This window comes from Trichomycterus rosablanca, chromosome 3 (assembly GCF_030014385.1).
Source record: "Trichomycterus rosablanca isolate fTriRos1 chromosome 3, fTriRos1.hap1, whole genome shotgun sequence".
Classification (NCBI taxonomy): Eukaryota; Metazoa; Chordata; class Actinopteri; order Siluriformes; family Trichomycteridae; genus Trichomycterus; species Trichomycterus rosablanca.
Window position 1 is genome coordinate 55,248,718 of NC_085990.1, and position 16,203 is coordinate 55,264,920.

General features: G+C 35.9%; 1 protein-coding gene and 1 long non-coding RNA gene across 2 annotated transcripts in view; both read left to right on the top strand.

The window, feature by feature from the left end:
- The window catches only part of LOC134309978 (NACHT, LRR and PYD domains-containing protein 3-like), a 259,037-nt gene that overhangs the window by 155,558 nt on the left and 87,276 nt on the right, over positions 1–16,203 (top strand). The window lies entirely within an intron of this gene.
- LOC134309995 (uncharacterized) lies at positions 215–4,927 on the top strand. Its single transcript, XR_010011254.1, has 4 exons — positions 215–452; positions 1,089–1,240; positions 3,057–3,166; positions 3,314–4,927. It is a non-coding gene; the product is annotated as an uncharacterized LOC134309995 (long non-coding RNA).

Genomic DNA, 16,203 nt, shown 5'->3' on the forward strand with positions numbered 1-16,203 from the left:
TGAAAATTGTGAGCGGTAACACTGGATTCTTGGATAATGTAATTTATTAGGTAACACAGAGCTGCTCTTTACAGTAGGTCCGTATGTAGTGTCTCAAATCACTCCCTGTTCCCTATCTAGTGCACTACTTCACTGTTAGGGTGGAAGCGCTAATATGTCATGTCCTACAAAGTGCACTACATAGGGAAGGGGGAGTGATTTGGGACGAAGCCTCACAGAGTAAACATGAGTGCTGCTTTCTGTAAGAGGGAAAAACAACGAAGTTTCATTTAGGAGATGAAAGTTAAAATGAGAGTTTTTAAATGTGAGTGAAGTGAGTTTGAGCTTCTGAACTGGTTTGAAACTGTTCATGTACAAGCGGCTCCACAGGTGAGGGTCACTTCAGCCTGGTGAACGTGGTGTTAGGGACAGGAGAAGAACTTTGTGGAGAACAATCTGCTAAAAGTTTCCATGTAAGGAAGAGGGTAAAAGTCTGGTGATTTATTAGAAGCGTTTTGGAGGAATAACTTGTAACCAGAAGTAATAAATCAGGAGAAATGAATGATTATTGCAGTAATAATACTGCAGTAGAATCATGTCATGGCTCATGTTGTGTTATTGTGGAGCCTGTAGTGATGAACACAAGTAATAATAAATAGTTTTCTTCTTTTCTTCTGATTCTTTACTTTGCTGCTATAAAGAACATTTTTAATCAGCTTATGTTTGTGAAATTGTCATTTGATGTATAAGAAACAGTATTATGAAAAACATTGACTTATTGTAAAGAATACATTTGAATACACAGTTAATATCTGCTGTTTAAAGTATTTTAGTCATTCTTGTAACTCATCTCTTAGTATTTAGTTTATTTGTAATGTTGTGTAAATTATACTTTGTTTAGAAGGCCGTGTACATATACATTTATATTTATACTTTTTGTAAACTCTTTAAAATATCTTTTAAATCAGATTTTTCTCCTTATGGCCCAAATAAATTGTGACAATAGTGATCTCAGTTTTAGACCAGAAATAGAGATTAAATATAAATCCAGAAGCTTCAGTTCTAGTTCTCTAAAATATGTTCTCATGGCTGTTTGTGCTTGTTTACAGGTGATGGATGAGTTGGATGGAGGATTTTCTTTAATCTGACCATCACAGCTACACCACAGAACTGAGGGAAAGATGGAAAACATTCTGTTCAAAAGTTCAGTTCTTTGGAGTCATGAAAAATGTCATGAGGTCACCAGTGACTCTGGATGAAGGTAAATTCAATATAATTCATTATTCTACATTTATTCAGCAGTTTGCTCCCCTAGAGGCACCAGCTGTCTAAAATATTTTAAAGCATCACTTTATTACTTATAATTAACTTCATTCATGAAAACACATCAGTGGAGGTTAATATTGTATTTAGGTTTTCTTCTAATAACAATTTGATGTAAATACTGTAATATTGTGGCTCTTCAGAACCAGCATGCATTGTAATGGGCATCATACACAGATCAGTCATAACATTAACACCACCTTGTATCTACACTCATGGTCTATTTTATCAGCTCCAATTACCATACTGGAGTACTTTGTAGTTCTACAATTACTGACTGTAGTCCATCAGTTTCTCTGCATACTAAGTTATCCCTCTTCCATCCTGTTCTTCAATGGTCAGGACCCCCTGATGTGATGGTGGTGTGTTGGTGTGTGTTGCACTGGTATGAGTGGATAAGACAGCAGTGCTACTGGAGTTTTTAAGCATCTCAGTTCCACCAACCAAAACATCCAGCCAACAACGTCCTGTGGGCAGCATCCTGTGACCACTGATGAAGGACTAGAGGATGACCAACACAAACAGCAGCAATAGATGAGCGATCGTCTCTGACTTTACATCTACAAGGTGGATCAACAAGGTAGGAGTGTCTATAGAGTGGACAGTGAGTGGACACAATGTTTTAAAAACTCCAGCAGCACTGCTGTGTCTGATCCACTTGTACTAGTTCAACACACACTAACACACCACCACCATGTCAGAGTTACTGCAGTGCTGAGAATGATCCACCACCTAAATAATACCTGCTCTGTGGGGGTCCTGACCATTGAAGAACAGGATGGAAGAGGGATAACTAAGTATGCAGAGAAACTGATGGACTACAGTCAGTAATTGTAGAACTACAAAGTACTCCAGTATGGTAAGTGGAGCTGATAAAATAGACCATGAGTGTAGATACAAGGAGGTGGTGTTAATGTTATGGTTGATTGATGTAAATAGCTAGCAAACAGTAATTATAAACAATTATTAACATTTATCATCATTTATGGCTGAAAGAAGAATCGAGCACAAACATATTTCTAATTTAAGTTTGAAAATCACTAAATTGGCTGATCACTGAACACAAACATTACATTGTAGTTTGTGATTAGTACTTTGAAGGTTGACCAGATTACAGAGAGACTCTAACAGGAAATGTTACTTAAATGTTGTTAGAAAGTTTGTCTATGTTTAAGAGCGTGTTAAACACAAACAGACTAAACTGCTTTACTGCTTGATGCTACAATACATTCTCATTACAGATAGAAATGTGCATTATGCTTGTGGTAAAAACTTGATGAAGAAATAAAAGTGATTTAAAATAATGTCTGGATGAAATACTGCTTTATTAGTATATGATTGTTTTATAGATGTTGAGTGTTAAGTCTTTATTTGCCACTCGACCCTGAAGCAAAACAGTTGATCAGTAATCAGTAAAATATCCCATGTGCTATTTTTATCATCCTCAACAAGCGGTAGTCTGAAGCCCCGTCTAAAGTCATGTCTGTTCATGAGAAATGTTGTGAGCTCTCAGGTTGGTCTAGAACTCTGGTTTGTACACGTTTGGTGGTGTCTCTTTTATTCTGGGTAGATGTTGAAGTCTGGTGGTTTCGGTGACTGAAGGTAAAATAAATGTGTAATTATTGTAAATCCTGTGGTGTGGCCAGGCAGAAATGAAGGGAATTGGATATGACATATTGTAAACATTTTGGAAGAGAAATTTATTTTAAAAGTGATTTTAATTTCAGTAAGACATTTTGTTTTTCTTTAAATAGTGCAACAGTCCATTGAGATTTTGAACGGCCTTCCAGCACTCTTCCCATCAGGAGTTGCACCACCACAGAAACTGGGACAGCCAAGTGAGGCTCTGTTTCATATTCTCATGGTAAGTATTGTCAACTGTTATTTATTTGTTGTTTAGATAGTTCACTAAACTGCTGCAAAGAAACTTTAAGTTGTGATTTAAATCCTGAATATCGTTTGTTCTGTTCATGTATGTGGCTTATGGTGCCTTTGGTTTTTGTTTTTTCAGCCCTCTGAAAACGCTGCTGCTGTTCTTAGCAGATGTCGTCTATCAGCCCCCTGCTTCTAACTGACCAGGATAACTTCATGATCAGTGTTGGGAAGAACCCAGAGAGAACATTCCCTAAAGGCCTGCTGCACCAAGGTGTTCTGTACGTCATGGTGTACTATTATGTGCTGCAAGTCAGGTCCAGATTGAAGGACCCTTTTTATTGTTATTTTTTATGTTTAAAGATGGTATATGAAGACCAAGCAATTAGTGATGGGTCGGTCGCGAACGATTCGGCTCTAAGAGCCGGCTCTTTAAAGTGAACGACGGGATCCGGCTCCTCACTGGAAGCCGATTCGTTTTTTTCCGGTTTGTTTTTTTCTGTTAAAACCGCACGTGATTGGTGAAGATACGTGGTGGCGTTTGTGTAATTACACTGAGCAGGAGGGGAGGGGTTACACACACACACACACATACACACACAGCGAGCACACAAACAGGAGAGAGAGAGAGAGAGAGAGAGAGAGAGAGAGAGAGAACTCAGCGCTTTACACAGCCAGACATTACACGCTGGAAAGGTGAGGAAAATGAGTGAGAGGAAACATAGTAAAGTTTGTACACGAGAAGCCCCTTTTACAGAGAAGTTCAGACCTACTGAACTGGTGGGAGACCAAGTGTTCAATCTATCCACATCTTATACATGTGATGGCACATAGACTGTGTATCTGTCCCCTCAGAGAGAATCTTTTTTAACAGGGCAGATCATAACAGAAAAGAGAAACAGGATCAACCCATCAAAGATGAGCTGCTTGGTTTTTCTGAATGCCAATCTTCACTAAATACTTACAAATACTGTCACCTGGATGCTTTCACCTGGATTTTCTTTTTGTTTTGCACATTTTCATTTATATTTTGTTGAGTGATGCTTCGTTGATGTTGTGTTGTTTCACTCTAGATGCTTGTTTATTTTGTTTTGTTTATTAGGATTTTAACGTCACGTTTTACACTTTGGTTACATTCATGACAGGAACATTCACCTCACTTGCATGTCTTTGGACTGTGGGAGGAAACCGGAGCACCCGGAGGAAACCCACGCGGACACGGGAAAGACATGCAAACTCCACACAGAAAGGACCTTCACTTGGGGATCGAACCAGGACCTTCTTGCCGTGAGGCGACAGTGCTACCCACTTAGCCACTGTGCCGTCCCACTCTAGATGCAAACGTACAAATAATATACACAATCAGATCTTTTTATCTAATTGAGATGGGTCTTTGTTTTTGTATTTTATAATTTATTGTTGTAGCACTCTGTTCCATGTTAAGTATATAAATAAAGCAATTTAAATAATAAACATTTGATACAATGTTTTTTTACATTAGTAATTCATTTTACATGTAATTTGGTAATAAATTAATTTAAGCAACAAAAAAATCTAAGGAGCCACTTGGGAGCCGAAATTCCCATCACTACAAGCAATGTTGTTAATGTTGTATACAGAGGGACGTTGTTATTGGAAAGCCTTGACATCTAAGATTTACGTGTTTTAATAGAATTCTCAGAAGCTGCCTGATCCTGCTTGTTGTGTATTTGGATAAAGCTGCCATGATGGCACACTTGTTAAAGTTAATAAAAATTGATAGCAAAATTCAGATTTTCTGTTTCTTTTGATTAACAGACTTGGTGTATGATGTTATAATTTGAGTATAAAGTATATTCTTTTGAGTCTCGGATTACTAGCAATGCAGTCTCACCAATAGACTTGAAATGAGAGAAACAGACGTGTACTGAGTCTCTATATCTTACTTTTGTGCATGGAAACTGAATTTTTAATGCTTATATCATCATTAAAATGTTTAATTTACATATTTTCTGACTAGTTTTAAGGCATTTAGTGTGATGCAAAAACCTGGGAATTATTGCCTATTTTAAAAAGTCTTACTAAGTAACATTTGTTTACCCCACTGGCAGCTCTCATCTAAAATGATTTGCTGATATGCATGGCTCATATCTAATTTTGAGAGACATGTTCCCCCGGCTAGGTTAGCAAACATGTCCTCTATTCTGGGAATAGGGTTTTGGTCTAAACTAGAGACTGTTGACCGTAAGCTTGTAGTCTCCACAAATCCGTATGGAACCATCTGGTTTAACCACTGGAACAATCGGTGCTGCCCACTCTGAGAACTGGACTGGTTCAATCATGTTTTCATTTAATAACCTCAGTAGTTCCTGTTCTACTAAAGGTTTTACTGCATAGGGAACTGATCTCAGCTTGGAGAACTTAGGTGGAGCTTCTTGAATTTTAGCTTTTGTATCTCTAAGCTGACCCAGTTCCTGTTTGAACACTTCTGCTGCCTTTCTAGTACATTATTAAGCATTAACGTGGGCTTTGCTGCCACCTTGTGGACAGGTTGAATTTCCACTGAGAGCTCTTTCAGCCATCTTCTACCAAACAGGTCTGGACCATTCCCTGTCTCTGTGATCGGTGCCACTTTGCTCACCTGCTGTTGTGTCACACAGTAAATCGTGTGGATTTCATCAGCCTCATTTTCATCACTCTCACTTTCCTCCCTTACGAGGTGAGTCCTCCTGTTTTTGCTGTCTGCACTTTTTCCTCCCCTGTTGGTGGATGCCCCCCCCCTTTTTAACTTGCACTGGCTGTGGCATTGCCCCTACAGGCTCTCCTGATATGCCCACGCTTACCACAGTTATGACATATCTCTGTAGCAAACTTGCTATTGGCAGCAGAATGCAGACCCTCGCATCTATAGCATGTCTGACCTTTTCTTTGTTCATTTCAGAGGAGAAGACGTGATGCACTGCCACCTTCCCTGCAGACACCCTCACCGTTGCTGCATCTTCCAGACCACGTCCATGTAAGTCTTTCACATCCTTATTTGCTGATTTCATTGCTTGGCTAATTTTCAAAGCTTTATCGAAGGATAAGTTCAGCTCAGCTAACAGACGTCTTTGAATTCTGTCGTCATTCACGCCACACACAAGTCCGTCTCTCAACATCTGTGTTAAGGCCTCTCCATAGTTGTAATGTTGTGCCAACTTCCTCAACTCAGCCACATAGTCCATAATACTCTCTTCTCCACGGCGTACTCAGGGGTTAAACTTGAATCTTTGCATTATTTCGCTGGGTTTGGGGTTGAAATGTGCACCCAGCAATTCCACCAACTCTGTGTAGGTTTTATCACTCGGCTTTTCGGGGCACAGCAAACTCCTCATCAAGCTAAACGTAGCAGCTCCGACACCGCTCAACAGAACGGCTTTCTTTTTAGCTCCATCTGCTATATCATTAGTGAGGAAAAAATAATCTAGCATCACAGTATTCCTCCCAGGATTGTGCATTACTATCAAACGGCATCACTGACCCTACTGAGCTCATTTTCACTTTTCTTTACTTTCCAGAAGGTCTGTGATAACTTTTATCTTTCCTCTGTGCCAATTAACCCCGACTGTAGCTTCGGTGTCGGACTCACTCGTGCACGCTACTGCTTCCATTCCACTATTGCAGAAACTCTCCATTTTAATCCTCATCACCAATTTGTAATATCTTAAAAGGAATGTTTAGAAAAGATGAGGAGAGGAGGAGACGATTAACTGTTATTTTATTTTCTATTAACAGATTTTAGCATCACAGTAACTTACACACACACTTGCTCTAGGTCACAAGGTAAGTATCTATAACAGTGGTTCTCAAACTGTGGTACGAGCAGCACGAGGTGGTTCACCAGATCATCTCAGAAAAGCTGCTCCGCTACACAGGCGCTCTCACTGTAATGCTAACTGCAGATATACTAGTGATGAGTCAGTCACCAACCATCCGATTCTATTGAACGGATCTTTGAAATGAACAAAAGGAACCGAGTCTTTTATATCTGTGCAGTTCTTATCGACTGTAATTCACCCATTCAGCTTCACATCAGTAGAGGGAATCAATCATAACTCGTAATGAGAGCTGTTTATTACACACGCATACACACACACACACTCACACACACACACACACACACACACACACACACACTCACACAGAGAGAGAGAGAGAGAGAGAGCTAGTAGTATAATAACAAAACATTGAGAAATAAACTATAAACTTGTGTAATGATGTTAAATCTGGTTCTTTCATGGCGCTGATGTTTTAAAGCAGAAACAAACACACTCACATCTCTGTACAAGAGAGGATTTTTCTGAAACTTAATGCAATATAACCACAGTCTGTCTCTTCTCTGTTTTATTCCTTTTAAAATAAATCTTTTTTCTCATGTAAGTGTTGTTTGAATAAGGTCTACATTTAACGCAAGGTAGCAACATTTCCATGATCGTTCATCATTGATATTAATATCGGAGATAACTTATAGTTACCCAGTAGCGCCTGTGATGAGAAACATAGGTGGTACTTGGAAGTTTTGGTTTGATAATGGGTGGTACTTGGTCTAAAAGGTTGGAGAACCACTGCATTATATTAAAGGTGTTACTCTGAGCACTGAATTTTGCCCTTTGTCCTTCATTGTCTCCTCCAAAGTCGGTCTCATCCATGTGCCCGACTGTGTCTTTGTAATACAGCCCTGTTGAGGATTGTGATTTTTACTTCTCCATAGTTCAGGATACATTTAAACATTGTTGGTGGTGAAATGTTTTCTTTTTTAGGTAGAGAACCACCTATATCAATGTGACTTCACATTCTCATTTTAATTTAAAGGGCTTAGCAAATTTAGTGGTATAGCTTGATATTTTATTCTTTGGGTAAATGTCTTCTGAGGTGTTGCTTGTAGAAGCTCGTATGGCTAATAAATTTCACCTTGGTTTGTGACGCTGACCTTAAGATGCGGTGATGTTAACGACATCTGGACGGAACCCATGAATTAAACCCGTCAGGCCATCCAACCCATTTTACTAAGCACATTATTTCCTGCTTATTTCCTGTTGTAATGAGTTTGTAAAGTTACAATTTTTATTAAATGTGTTGTTTATAGTGAATTATGTGTTTATTTTTACTTGTTGAATGAGTAGGAGGGATCTGCTTCATATCAGATCCGGTCATTGTAATTCACAGTAGCTTTTCTTCCTAATAAAAGGGTTAATTTCTGAAAAAAATAAAGGAGTGTTTTGTTTCCTTACATCTTGCAGATGCCACAGTATAAATGAGGCTCTTCAGTCACTAACAATGAAAGCCTTAATAAACTCTTAATGTTTTTTCAGTTCCAAGTGTAGTGTGTTTTTTTTTCCTTATATCGTTATTTGCGCTGTTCTTCTTACATTTGTACATGTATATATGTAATTTTAATATATTGTATATTTTCTACTACTACTGTTTTGTGTGTGTGTGTGTGTGTAGAGCCCCTCCCTCCTCTGCTGAATAAAACAGCTCAATCCGGTTTTAAAAGTGAAAGTATCAGCGCTGTTTAGTGAAGAGAGGAATATAAAGTTGTTCAGGAGAAAATCACAGTGAGAAACTGAATTTAAAGTTGTAATATGTGAATGTTATAAATCTAGACTTCATAAAGAAGAATTCTGTTGTGCTGCTGTAGGAAGAGAAATGAACTCTGAAATGAATCTCTCTGAGGAAGAGAAGAAAAACAGGTGAGTGAATTTATAATAAATAATGATGAAGATTCATTAAAATTCTTCACTCTGAGTGTTTCTGTTACTGACTTATTAAAGTAATTTGGTATAAAAGCTCCAGAAAAGTAAATAAAAGCTTCATTAAACTCCGTAAATACGTTTTTAAACGTCAGTCCGAATCTCAAATAGTTTCTTACCTCCTACTCCTGTACACTATGTAGGGTACAATAATAATGTTCTCTATTCACTATGTAGTCACTATGTAGTGTATATGAAGTGATTTAGGATCCTGCTGGTATGTAACACTAACAAGTTCTGGCTGATTTTTACTGTTTTATCTCCAGCACATTTCATCAGTTTTACTCACTTAAAGAATCTTACCTGTATTTTACTCACTGAGAGAATCTTACCTGTATTTTACTCACTGAGAGAATCTAACCTGTATTTTACTCACTGAGAGAATCTTACCTGTATTTTACTCTCTGAGAGAGTCTTACCTGTATTTTGCTCTCTGAGAGAATCTTACCTGTATTTTACTCACTGAGAGAATCTTACCTGTATTTTACTCTCTGAGAGAATATTATCTGTATTTTACTCACTGAGAGAATCTTACCTGTATTTTACTCTCTGAGAGAATCTTACCTGTATTTTACTCACTCAGAGAATCTTACCTGTATTTTACTCACTGAGAGAATCTTACCTGTATTTTACTCTCTGAGAGAATCTTACCTGTATTTTACTCTCTGAGAGAATATTATCTGTATTTTACTCACTGAGAGAATCTTACCTGTATTTTACTCTCTGAGAGAATCTTACCTGTATTTTACTCACTCAGAGAATCTTACCTGTATTTTACTCACTGAGAGAATCTTACCTGTATTTTGCTCTCTGAGAGAATCTTACCTGTATTTTACTCACTGAGAGAATCTTACCTGTATTTTGCTCTCTGAGAGAATCTTACCTGTATTTTACTCACTGAGAGAATCTAACCTGTATTTTACTCACTGAGAGAATCTTACCTGTATTTTACTCTCTGAGAGAGTCTTACCTGTATTTTGCTCTCTGAGAGAATCTTACCTGTATTTTACTCACTGAGAGAATCTTACCTGTATTTTACTCTCTGAGAGAATATTATCTGTATTTTACTCACTGAGAGAATCTTACCTGTATTTTACTCTCTGAGAGAATCTTACCTGTATTTTACTCTCTGAGAGAATATTATCTGTATTTTACTCACTGAGAGAATCTTACCTGTATTTTACTCTCTGAGAGAATCTTACCTGTATTTTACTCACTCAGAGAATCTTACCTGTATTTTACTCACTGAGAGAATCTTACCTGTATTTTACTCTCTGAGAGAATCTTACCTGTATTTTACTCTCTGAGAGAATATTATCTGTATTTTACTCACTGAGAGAATCTTACCTGTATTTTACTCTCTGAGAGAATCTTACCTGTATTTTACTCACTCAGAGAATCTTACCTGTATTTTACTCACTGAGAGAATCTTACCTGTATTTTGCTCTCTGAGAGAATCTTACCTGTATTTTACTCTCTGAGAGAATCTTACCTGTATTTTGCTCTCTGAGAGAATCTTACCTGTATTTTACTCACTGAGAGAATCTTACCTGTATTTTACTCTCTGAGAGAATATTATCTGTATTTTACTCACTGAGAGAATCTTACCTGTATTTTACTCTCTGAGAGAATCTTACCTGTATTTTACTCTCTGAGAATCTTACCTGTATTTTACTCACTGAGAGAATCTTACCTGTATTTTACCTGTATTTTACTCTCTGAGAATCTTACCTGTATTTTACTCACTGAGAATCTTACCTGTATTTTACTCTCTTATCTTACCAGGTAAGATTCTCTCAGTGAGTAAAATACAGGTAAGATTCTCTCAGTGAGTAAAATACAGGTAAGATTCTCTCCGTGAGTAAAATAAAGGTAAGATTCTCTCAGTGAGTAAAATACAGGTAAGATTCTCTCAGTGAGTAAAATACAGGTAAGATTCTCTCCGTGAGTAAAATACAGGTAAGATTCTCTCAGTGAGTAAAATAAAGGTAAGATTCTCTCAGTGAGTAAAATACAGGTAAGATTCTCTCAGTGAGTAAAGATTCTCTCAGTGAATCTTACCTGTATTTTACTCTTACCTGGTAAGAATCTTACCTGTATTTTACTCACTGAGATAATCTTACCTGTATTTTACTCACTGAGAAAATATTATCTGTATTTTACTCACTGAGAGAATCTTACCTGTATTTTACCTGTATTTTACTCTCTGAGAATCTTACCTGTATTTTAATCACTGAGAGAATCTTACCTGTATTTTACTCACTGAGAATCTTACCTGTATTTTACTCTCTTATCTTACCAGGTAAGATTCTCTCAGTGAGTAAAATAAAGGTAAGATTCTCTCAGTGAGTAAAATAAAGGTAAGATTCTCTCAGTGAGTAAAATAAAGGTAAGATTCTCTCAGTGAGTAAAATACAGGTAAGATTCTCTCAGAGAGTAAAATACAGGTAAGATTCTCTCAGTGAGTAAAGATTCTCTCTGTAAGTAAGAATCTTACCTGTATTTTACTCACTGAGAGAATCTTACCTATATTTTACTCTCTGATTGGTTCATCGTTTACCAGCCACATTCAAAATTAAATCTCAAATCCACACATTACATCACTGATAATCACCTGTAGTGGTAACAGTAATCCATACAGCACTGGTTCATGTTATAACTACATTATTAGCATTTCTCTCCTTCTTTGCTCAGAAACAAATCTTCAGTATTTACTCCTGTTACAGCAGCAAAAATAAACTCTTACACTGAATACTGAGACATTATGTTACCTCCTCCTGTTCAGTTCCACCACCGAAGGTTCGATATTAATATTTAAATAAAGGAAAGTAAATATTTTTAAAAAGCATTCATTAAATTATTTGTTTCTTCATGAGATGTTTGGTATGAAAATGTCTGATGTACATGATAATGATGAAGATACTGTACAGCCAGATATCATCACAAGATCCAGTCAGGTGTATTTACTGTACATGATCTCATATGTCGTGTTTATGTTATTAATGGATCACACACATAATGTACATTTTATGTTAAATTAGAAGTGTGTTGATAGACGATTATTACAAAACTATTATTATATATTTTAGCTTACAAAATAACTGTATTAATATTTTATACTTTATACATTGCATCATCTTTCACCAGAATTATTTACAATTATTATACAACCCCAATTCCAATGAAGTTGGCACGTTGTGTAAAACATAAATTGAAAAAGGAGAAATGAGCTCTGAAATGAATCTCTCTGAGGAAGAGAAGAAAAACAGGTGAGTGAATTTATAATAAATAATGATGAAGATTCATTAAAACTCTTCACTCTGAGTGTTTCTGTTACTGACTTATTAAAGTAATTTGGTATAAAAGCTCCAGAAAAGTAAATAAAAGCTTCATTAAACTCCGTAAATACGTTTTCAACCGTCAGTCCGAATCTCAAATAGTTTCTTACCTCCTACTCCTGTACACTATGTAGGGTACAATAATAATGACTTCTATTCACTATGTAGTCAGTATGTAGTGTATCTGAACTGATTTAGGATCCTGCTGGTATGTAACACTAACAAGTTCTGGCTGATTTTTATTGTTTATCTCCAGCACATTTCATCAGTTTTACTCACTTAAAGAATCTTACCTGTATTTTACTCACTGAGAGAATCTTACCTGTATTTTACTCTCTGAGAGAATCTTAACTGTATTTTACTCACTGAGAGAATCTTACCTGTATTTTACTCTCTGAGAGAATCTTACCTGTATTTTACTCACTGAGAGAATATATCTGTATTTTACTCACTGAGAGAATCTTACCTGTATTTTACCTGTATTTTACTCTCTGAGAATCTTACCTGTATTTTAATCACTGAGAGAATCTTACCTGTATTTTACTCACTGAGAGAATCTTACCTGTATTTTACTCACTGAGAGAATATATCTGTATTTTACTCACTGAGAGAATCTTACCTGTATTTTACCTGTATTTTACTCTCTGAGAATCTTACCTGTATTTTAATCACTGAGAGAATCTTACCTGTATTTTACTCACTGAGAATCTTACCTGTATTTTACTCTCTGAGAGAATCTTACCTGTATTTTACTCACTGAGAATCTTACCTGTATTTTACTCACTGAGAGAATCTTACCTGTATTTTAATCACTGAGAATCTTACCTGTATTTTACTCACTGAGAGAATCTTACCTGTATTTTACTCACTGAGAATCTTACCTGTATTTTACTCACTGAGAGAATCTTACCTGAGAGAATCTTACCTGTATTTTACTCACTGAGAGAATCTTACCTGTATTTTACTCACTGAGAGAATCTTACCTGTATTTTAATCACTGAGAATCTTACCTGTATTTTACTCACTGAGAGAATCTTACCTGTATTTTACTCACTGAGAATCTTACCTGTATTTTAATCACTGAGAGAATCTTACCTGTATTTTACTCACTGAGAGAATCTTACCTGTATTTTACTCACTGAGAGAATATTATCTGTATTTTAATCACTGAGAGAATCTTACCTGTATTTTACTCACTGAGAGAATCTTACCTGTATTTTACTCTCTGAGAGAATCTTACCTGTATTTTACTCACTGAGAGAATATTATCTGTATTTTACTCACTGAGAGAATCTTACCTGTATTTTACCTGTATTTTAATCACTGAGAGAATCTTACCTGTATTTTACTCACTGAGAATCTTACCTGTATTTTACTCACTGAGAATCTTACCTGTATTTTACTCTCTGAGAGAATCTTACCTGTATTTTACTCACTGAGAATCTTACCTGTATTTTAATCACTGAGAGAATCTTATCTGTATTTTACTCACTGAGAATCTTACCTGTATTTTACTCACTGAGAATCTTACCTGTATTTTACTCTCTGAGAGAATCTTACCTGTATTTTACTCACTGAGAATCTTACCTGTATTTTAATCACTGAGAGAATCTTACCTGTATTTTACTCTCTGAGAGAATCTAACCTGTATTTTACTCACTGAGAGAATCTCACCTGTATTTTACTCACTGAGAGAATCTTACCTTTATTTTACTCTCTGAGAGAATCTTACCTGTATTTTACTCACTGAGAGAATCTTACCTGTTTTTTACTCACGGAGAGAATCTAACCTGTATTTTACTCACTGAGAGAATCTTACTGTATTTTACTCACTGAGAATCTTACCTGTATTTTACTCACTGAGAGAATCTTACCTGTATTTTACTCACTGAGAGAATCTTACCTGTATTTTACTCACTGAGAGAATCTTACCTGTATTTTACTCACTGAGAGAATCTTACTGTATTTTACTCACTGAGAGAATCTTACTGTATTTTACTCACTGAGAGAATCTTACCTGTATTTTACTCTCTGAGAGAATCTTACCTGTATTTTACTCACTGAGAGAATCTCACCTGTATTTTACTCACTGAGAGAATCTTACCTGTATTTTACTCACTGAGAAAATCTCACCTGTATTTTAATCTCTGAGAGAATCTTACCTGTATTTTACTCACTGAGAGAATCTCACCTGTATTTTACTCACTGAGAGAATCTTACCTTTATTTTACTCACCGAGAGAATCTTACCTTTATTTTACTCTCTGAGAGAATCTTACCTGTATTTTACTCACTGAGAGAATCTTACCTTTATTTTACTCACTGAGAGAATCTTACCTGTATTTTACTCACTGAGAGAATCTTACCTGTATTTTACCTGTATTTTACTCTCTGAGAATCTTACCTGTATTTTAATCACTGAGAGAATCTTACCTTTATTTTACTCACTGAGAGAATCTTACCTGTATTTTACTCACTGAGAGAATATTATCTGTATTTTACTCACTGAGAGAATCTTACCTGTATTTTACCTGTATTTTACTCTCTGAGAATCTTACCTGTATTTTAATCACTGAGAGAATCTTACCTGTATTTTACTCACTGAGAATCTTACCTGTATTTTACTCTCTGAGAGAATCTTACCTGTATTTTACCTGTATTTTACTCTCTGAGAATCTTACCTGTATTTTAATCACTGAGAGAATCTTACCTGTATTTTACTCACTGAGAATCTTACCTGTATTTTACTCTCTTATCTTACCAGGTAAGATTCTCTCAGTGAGTAAAATACAGGTAAGATTCTCTCAGTGAGTAAAATAAAGGTAAGATTCTCTCAGTGAGTAAAATAAAGGTAAGATTCTCTCAGTGAGTAAAATAAAGGTAAGATTCTCTCAGTGAGTAAAATACAGGTAAGATTCTCTCAGTGATTAAAATACAGGTAAGATTCTCTCAGTGAGTAAAGATTCTCTCAGTGAATCTTACCTGTATTTTACTCACTGAGAGAATCTTACCTGTATTTTACTTACTGATTGGTTCATCGTTTACCAGCCACATTCAAAATTAAATCTCAAATCCACACATTACATCACTGATAATCACCTGTAGTGGTAACAGTAATCCATACAGCATTGGTTCATGTTATCACTACATTATTAGCATTTCTCTCCTTCTTTGCTCAGAAACAAATCTTCAGTATTTACTCCTGTTACAGCAGCAAAAATAAACTCTTACACTGAATACTGAGACATTATGTTACCTCCTCCTGTTCAGTTCCACCACCGAAGGTTCGATATTAATATTTAAATAAAGGAAAGTAAATATTTTTAAAAAGCATTCATTAAATTATTTGTTTCTTCATGAGATGTTTGGTATGAAAATGTCTGATGTACATGATAATGATGAAGATACTGTACAGCCAGATATCATCACAAGATCCAGTCAGGTGTATTTACTGTACATGATCTCATATGTCGTGTTTATGTTATTAATGGATCACACACATAATGTACATTTTATGTTAAATTAGAAGTGTGTTGATAGACGATTATTACAAAACTATTATTATATATTTTAGCTTACAAAATAACTGTATTAATATTTTATACTTTATACATTGCATCATCTTTCACCAGAATTATTTACATATACAACCCCAATTCCAATGAAGTTGGCACGTTGTGTAAAACATAAATTAAAAAAGGAATACGATGATTTGCAAATCCTTTTCAACCCATATTCAGTTGAATACACAAGATATTTAATGGATAAACTTGATTGTTTTTTTGCAAATATTCACTCATTTTGAATTTGATGCCTGCAACAAGTTCCAAAAATGTTGGGACAGGGGCAACAAAAGACTGGGAAAGTTGAGGAATGCTCAAAAAACACCTGTTTGGAACATTCCACAGGTGAACAGGTTCA